This window comes from Triticum aestivum, chromosome 1B, assembly GCF_018294505.1.
Source record: "Triticum aestivum cultivar Chinese Spring chromosome 1B, IWGSC CS RefSeq v2.1, whole genome shotgun sequence".
Classification (NCBI taxonomy): Eukaryota; Viridiplantae; Streptophyta; class Magnoliopsida; order Poales; family Poaceae; genus Triticum; species Triticum aestivum.
The window spans coordinates 567820443-567828290 of record NC_057795.1 but is presented as its reverse complement, the minus strand read 5'-3'; the positions used below and the strand labels follow the sequence as shown (position 1 = coordinate 567828290).

General features: G+C 45.8%; 1 pseudogene; it reads left to right on the top strand.

Annotated features, from left to right (window-relative positions):
- Positions 1-5761: 5761 nt before the first annotated feature.
- LOC123079884 (uncharacterized) lies at positions 5762-6982 on the top strand (annotated as a pseudogene).
- The last annotated feature ends 866 nt before the right edge of the window (positions 6983-7848 follow it).

Genomic DNA, 7848 nt, shown 5'->3' with positions numbered 1-7848 from the left:
AATTAGAATTGGCTTTGATATACCTTGGGATCCGGGTGGATTCACTACTTGAGCACTATATGCCCAGCTTAATGGCTTTAAAGAAAGCGCTGCCAGGGACCGGAAGTTTTAGAGAGTCATTTATTTCTGTCGAGTGCTTTTATATAGTGTAAAAACAAAAAAATAAAGAGGGGAACTGAAAACTTTTCAAAAAGGAAAGTGAAAGTGAGAGAGACAAGCATTGTTGAAGAGGGAGAGCTCCTTGAACTTTGTTCATGCTCACTGAAACTTTGTGAATCTTGATTACAGAAACTTTTCATCAAAAATAATTATTATCTCGTACAATTCCATTGTATTATAAAAATAATGTGCCAAGGTTTGCCTTTAGGATGTTTACAATGCTTGTTGGTTTGTATGGTGCAGGATAGAAACTTTGGCTGTAGTGCGCGATTTTACATTTTTTTTACTGGAACGTCAAACGGTTCTGATTCTTTTTGCACTGTCTTGCTGTACAATTTTTTTATTTTTCCTAATTTTTGTAGAATTTTTGGCGAACCAGAAGTATGGTGAATGTTCAGATTGCTACAGACTATTCTGTTTTTGACAGATTCTGTTTTTGACGCATAGTTTGGTTGTTTTGATGAAACTATCAACTTATATAAGTGGATTAAGCCATGGAAAATCTATATTACAGTAGAAACAATGCAAAAACAAAATATGAATTGGTTTGAAACAGTACCTAGAGTAGTGATTTGCTTTATTATACTAACAGATCTTACCGAGTTTTTTGTTGAAGTTCTGTGTGAATGTAGTGTTTGATCGAGAATGTCTCGATATGAGGAAAAGGAAGAGAGGCAAGAGCTCAAGCTTGTGGATGCCCAAGGCACCCTAAGTAAATATTCAAGGAGACTCAAGCGTCTAAGCTTGGGGATGCCCCGGAAGGCATCCCCTCTTTCTTCAACAAGAATCAGTATGTTTTCGTATTTGTTTCGTTCATGCGATATGTGCAGGTCTTGGAGCGTCTTTTGCATTTAGTTTTCACTTCTCTTTTATGCACCATGCTGGTATGAGATAGTCCTTGGTTGATTTATAGAATGCTCATTGCACTTCACTTAAATTATTTGCGTATGGCTTTATAGAATGATTCATGTGCTTCACTTATATCATTTGAAGTTTGGATTGCCTATTTCTCTTCAGATAGAAAACCGCCATTTGTAGAATGCACTTTTGCTTCACTTATATTTGTTAGAGCGTGGGCATATATTTTGTAGAAAGAATTAAACTCTCTTGCTTCACTTATGTCTATTTAGAGAGATGACAGGAATTGGTCATTCACATGGTTAGTCATAAAATCCTACATAAACTTGTAGATCGCTGAATATGATATGTTTGATTCCTTGCAATAGTTTTGTGATATAAAGATGGTGATATTAGAGTTATGCCAGTGGGTAGTTGTGGATTCTAGAGACACTTGTGTTGAGGTTTGCAAGTCCCGTAGCATGCACGTATGGTAACCGTTGTGTGACAAATTTGAAGCATGATGTGTTTCTTTCATTGTCTTCCTTATGAGTGGCGGTCGGGGATGAGCGATGGTCTTTTCCTACCAATCTACCCCCCTAGGGGCATGCGTAGTAGTACTTTGCTTTGAGGGCTAATAAACTTTTGCAATAAGTATATGAGTTCTTTATGACTAATGTGAGTCCATGGATTATACACACTTTTACCTTTCCATCATTGCTAGCCTCTCCGGTACCGTGCATTGCCCTTTCTCACCTTGATATTTGGTGCAAACTTCACCGGTGCATCCAATCCCTGTGATACGATACGCTCTATCACACATAAGCCTCCTTATATCTTCCTCAAAACAGCCACCATAACCTACCTATTATGGCATTTCTATAGCCATTCTGAGATATATTGCCATGCAACTTCCATCATCATCATATACATGACTTGAGCATTCATTGTCATATTGCTTTGCATGATCGTAAGATAGCTAGCATGATGTTTTCATGGATTGTCCGTTTTTGATGTCATTGCTATGCTAGATCATTGCACATCCCGGTACACCGCCGGAAGCATTCATATAGAGTCATATCTTTGTTATAGTATCGAGTTGTAATATTGAGTTGTAAGTAAATAAAAGTGTGATGATCATCATTATAGAGCATTGCCCCATGAAAAAAATAAAAAAAATAAAAAAATGAAAGGCCAAAGAAGCCTAAAAAAAGGGGGCCAAAGAAGCACATTCAAAAAAAAGGAAAGGGGGCAAAGTTACTATCATTTTACCACACTTGTGCTTCAGAGTAGCACCATGTTCTTCATATAGGGAGTATCTTATGTTATCACTTTCATATACTAGTGGGAATTTTCATTATAGAACTTGGCTTGTATATTCCAACGATGGGCTTCGTCAAATGCCCTAGGTCTTCATGAGGAAGCAAGTTGGATGCACACCCACTTAGTTTTCAGTTTGAGATTTCATACACTTATAGCTCTAGTGCATCCGTTGCATGGCAATCCCTACTCCTCACATTGACATCAATTGATGGGCATCCCCATAGCCCGTTGATTAGCCGCGTCGATGTGAGACTTTCTCCTTTTTTGTCTTCTCCACATAACCTCCACCATCATATTCTATTCCACCTATAGTGTTATATCCATGGCTTGCGCTCATGTATTGCGTGAGGGTTGAAAAGGCTGAAGCGCGTTAAAAACTATGAACCAATTGCTCGGCTTGTCATCGGGGTTGTGCATGATGGGAGCATTTTGTGTGATGAAAATGAAGCATGACCAAACTATATGATTTTGTAGGGATAAGCTTGCTTTGGCCATCTTGTTTTGAAAAGACATGATTGCTTTATTAGTACGCTCGAAGTATTATCGTTTTTATGTCAAATGATAGACTATTGCTTTGAATCATTCGTGTCTTAACATTCATGCCATGATTAGACATATGATCAAGATTATGATAGATAGCATTCCACAAAAATTATCTTTTTTATCATTTACCTACTCGAGGACGAGCAGGAATTAAGCTTGGGGATCCTGATACATCTCCGTCGTATCTATAATTTTTGAGTGTTCCATGCCAATATTATTCAACTTTCATATACTTTTGGCAACTTTTTATACTATTTTTGGGACTAACATATTGATCCAGTGCCCAGTGCCAGTTCCTGTCTGTTGCATGTTTTATGTTTCGCAGAAACCCCATATCAAACGGAGTCCAAACAGGATAAAAACGGACGGAGAATTATTTTGGAATATTTATGATTTTTAGGAGGAAGAATCAACGCGAGACGGTACCCGAGGGGGCCACGAGACAGGGGGGCACGCCCCAGGGAGGCAGGCGCGCCCTGGACTCTCCTGGGCACCCCATAAGGCGGTTACACTCTTCTTTTGCCGCAAGAAAGCTAATTTTATGAGAAAAATCTGGGCAAAAGATTCACCCCAATCGGAGTTACGGATCTCCGGATAATAAAGAAACGATGGAAGGGCAGAATCTGGGAACGCAGAAACAGAGAAAGACAAAGAGATAGATCCAATCTCGGAGGGGCTCTCGCTCCTCCCACACCATGGGAGCCAAGGACCAGAGGGGAAACCCTTCTCCCATCTAGGGAGGAGGTCAAGGAAGAAGAAGAAGAAGGGGGGCTCTCTCCCCCTTGCTTCTGGTGGCGCCGGAACGCCGCCGGGGGCCATCATCATCACCGCGATCTTCACCAACAACTTCACCGCCTTCATCACCAACTCTTCCCCCCTCTATGCAGTGGTGTAACCTCTCTCTTACCCGCTGTAATCTCTACTTAAACATGGTGCTCAACGCTATATATTATTTCCCAATGATGTATGGCTATTCTATGATGTTTGAGTAGATCCGTTTTGTCCTATGGGTTAATTGATGATCGTGATTGGTTTGAGTTGCATGTTTTATTATTGGTGTTGTCCTATGGTGCTCTTCGTGTCGCGCAAGCGTGAAGGATCCCCGCTGTAGGGTTTGCAATATGTTTATGATTTGCTTATGGTGGGTGGCGTGAGTGACAGAAGCACACACCCGAGTAAGTAGGTTGTTTGCGTAAGGGATAAAGGGAACTTGGTACTTTAATGCTATGGTTGGGTTTTACCTTAATGAATCTTTAGTAGTTGCGGATGCTTGCTAGAGTTCCAATCATAAATGCATATGATCCAAGAAGAGAAAGTATGTTAGCTTATGCCTCTCCCCCAAATAGAATTGCAATAGTGATTACCGGTCTAGTTATCGATTGCTTAGGGACAAATAACTTTCTCGTGACAAAAAGCTCTCTACTAATATTTACTTTATTGCATCTTTATCTAAACTGCCTCTAGTTTATATTTCTGTACTATTTATTATCTTGCAAACTTATCTTATCACACTTATAAAGTACTTCTAGTTTCATACTTGTTCTAGGTAAAGCGAACGTCAAGCGTGTGTAGAGTCGTATCAGTGACCAATAGGACTTGAGAGAGTATTTGTTCTACCTTTAGCTCCTTGTTGGGTTCGACACTCTTACTTATCGAAAGAGGCTACAATTATCCCGTATACTTGCGGGTCATCACATTCCACAGCTATTTTTGTTGGTAGTTATGGTCAATTAATGACTAAATATAACGCGTATTGCAGGCCAGCTTTCACTACGTTGGACGTTGCCCTAGACCGGGTCTTCGCGGACCTTGCGTTAACAGAGGCCCGGGACCTCGACCGGTCCAGGACCACCGTGAAGACGTCCGCGCGGCAAGGACGTCGTTTGAACGACCAGCTCACCCAGCTCAGATGCTCTTATAGCATTCGACAGTTGTTTTTGCAGCTAGTTATGGCCATTTAGTGAGCAAATATAACGTGTATTAGCAGCGTTTGCTACGTCGGTCGACGCCCCAGGGTCCTTGCAGACCACGCACTCACGGAGGCCTAGCTCCTTGACCGGTCTAGGTCCACTGAGAAGACGTCCGTGCAGCACGGGCATCGCCTCACCCACCAGCTCACCAAGAACAGTGCCGGAGATTCCTACACCACATCCATAGTTGTTTTTGCAGCTAGCCATTGGACATAGGAATTAATTTGCAACATGATTATGAGCGATATATTTTCTCTTGTTTCGCGTATGTATAGTGTTACTCCCTCCATTCCCAAATACTATCACCGCCCGCGAGTATTTGTCGGAGAAATGAATAAAAATGATTGTATGTAGAACTAATATACATCTAGATACGTCTATTTCTTCGACAAGGATTGCCGGACGGAGGGAGTATAAGCCTTTCTAGAGATTTCAACAAATGACTACATACAGAACAAAATGATTGAATCTAAGCTCTAAACTATGTCTATATACATTCCTATGTTGTAGTCTATTTAAAATGTCTGATTTATATTTAGTAACGGAGGGATCCGTTTCTTGCCTTTTTCATAAGCCGAGAAATATCATATCGAGAGGATAGAGTGGACGACTTGCTACACGACAGGAGCGGAGCGTGTTCCGAAGAGCCGACCGTTCGGGCCCACTTGGCAGCAGGAGTTGGTTCCCGTATCCGCCCATCGGGACCGAGGACTAGTCGTTTGATACGTCGGGCCCCACGAGTGAGACAGACGAGAGCGGATCATTAGACCGCGGCGAGATACGCCAGGTCTCCTCGCCGCCGCTCAGCCGCTATAAAACGAGCGCCCCCTGGAGGAGACAGCCACCCTCTGCGGTCTCGCCACCCGCAGCCCATTCGCACGTGCCACCGTCGATCGGACCTTGCATCCAGCTCTCTCCTCTCCTCCCTCATGGCGCCCACCGCCTCCTTCTTCTTCGGCGCCGCCCCGGAGGACACGCCGGCGGCTGACGTCTCGGCCCATGCCGTCGTGCCGGACCTCTCCGACGCGGTAGCGCGGGCGCGGTTACGCCGGCAGGAAGCGTCCGGGCAGGGGAGGCAGCAGGCGGCCTCCCGCGTCGGCGGCGGCGGCGGCGGCCCGCCGCCGAGGAAGACCCCGCAGCGCGGCCTCGGCGTGGCGGAGCTCGAGCGCCTGCGCTGCGGCGGCGTCGACCCGCTGCAGGACCTCAGCGCCGCGGCCGCGGCTGCCATCCTGGAGGCTGCCGCCGCCAACCTGCAGGCGCAGGGCAACCCCGTCGTCCTGCAGCACCACCACGACTACCTGCCCGCCTTCGACGCCGCCACCGGCTCGCACTACTACTCGCCGCTCCTGGTCCAGCCGCCGCCCGCCCCTCCGGCGCCGCAGCCGCAGCCGCCGGCTCCCGTCCGCTTCGTCCAGGGCGTGGCGCCCGAGCAGCAGTACTTCATGGAGCGCTGGGCCGCATGGGGGGCTTCGTCCCGGCGGGCAATGGCCAGCAGCCGCAGCTCCAGGTGCCGGCGCCAGAGTGCCCTTCAAGCCAAAGCACCATCTGGCGTCCGGCGTGCTCCTCCGCCTCCTGCCTCCACGCGGGCCAACGCTGCGACCTCTGCTCCAAGGTACTCCGTCCGTCCAGTCCACTGCAAAAATTCGAGAGCTTTCTGCTCCTCCAAGATTCATTTTCTTGTGCCAATTAACCAATCTTGTCTTCTTTCCTGCGCGCCCGTGTTGATCTTCTCGATCTCGCCTACAAAGATGATAGAGGGCTTGGCAGATAGAGGAACACGGGCCACCGCCGCCGGCACCACCAACGCGCCATACTACTCCATCTACGATCTCGCCGCCACCATGACCATGACCGCTGCTAGCAAGGTACATGAATTGGTTCCAGGCGTTTGTAAATCCATTCAGATTTGCCAGAACTAACTGATGGCTGTGTTGCAACACCCGATCGATTTGCAGGAGACGGGCGGCGAAGGGTTCTTGGTGGCACCGGAGGGGAGGAAGGAGGTGCGGGAGATCGAGTTCTTCGGTTCTTCCCAACGAGGGTCACCAGCCACGGCGGCGCTCCCGACGAGTCCGAGCTGCGCAGGACGACTCCGCCCTTCTACTCCTCGCCGCCCGGCGGCGTGGGTTGCTCCCTGGACCTGTCCCTGAGGCTCTAGCTAGGGTTTCGACTTCCGATCAGTATCCGCTCGTAGATCCATGAACGAGTTCTTGGATTGTTTTTTATTAATGCTTGTCAAAGTTGTCATTTCGGGAGCTAATTATATTTTGCCAACCATGCATGTATCGGATGAAAACGAGATCAATGCCGTTTCAAGCAGAGTAATTAACTTTCGTGATATGTGAGATGATAGACTATGATTCGTATCATATCAAACGCCAGCACAATAACGTTTCGAATGTTTATGCATGGCAGCAATGCCTGCTGCACATGACCCCACCCACGCAAGTCGTTGAAGGTAATTAAACTTTGATGAGGAGTGTGTGCGAATTTACAGCGAGATTGCCTCATCGATCGGCGCGAGGAGAGCTTCCAAAGGGACATCAGCATCATATTTGTCATTTCTAAAATCAATGAATGGATGACTAAACAACCTTTCATACTCCGTAAAGAAATGTAAGAACGAAGTAGCGATCTAAAGGCTCTTATATTTCTTTACAGAGGGAGTATATGTTACGTTTCCACAAATATGCCTCCTCAGTTGGCGGCAATATTTAGTTTTGTTTTATTTTCAAGATCTCATGCTTCCTTGTAATGCTACCTATGTACCCAATGCATTTTTTCACGATGCTCACCAGGGAATTTCTACATTGTAATAATGTTGTTTGGTTTAGCTAGAAAATCGCTTCCATTCATCAACCCGTAATCAATCCAGATTATACGTTGGCAACACAACACAACAGATGCGTTCTCTTGTTAGTGCAAAGTTTAGTTATTATATCTACTATTAGCAATGATCCCTGCTTCATACCAAGATCCTCAATGTTGAGTTACCAAATTTTAATCGTTCTCGCAT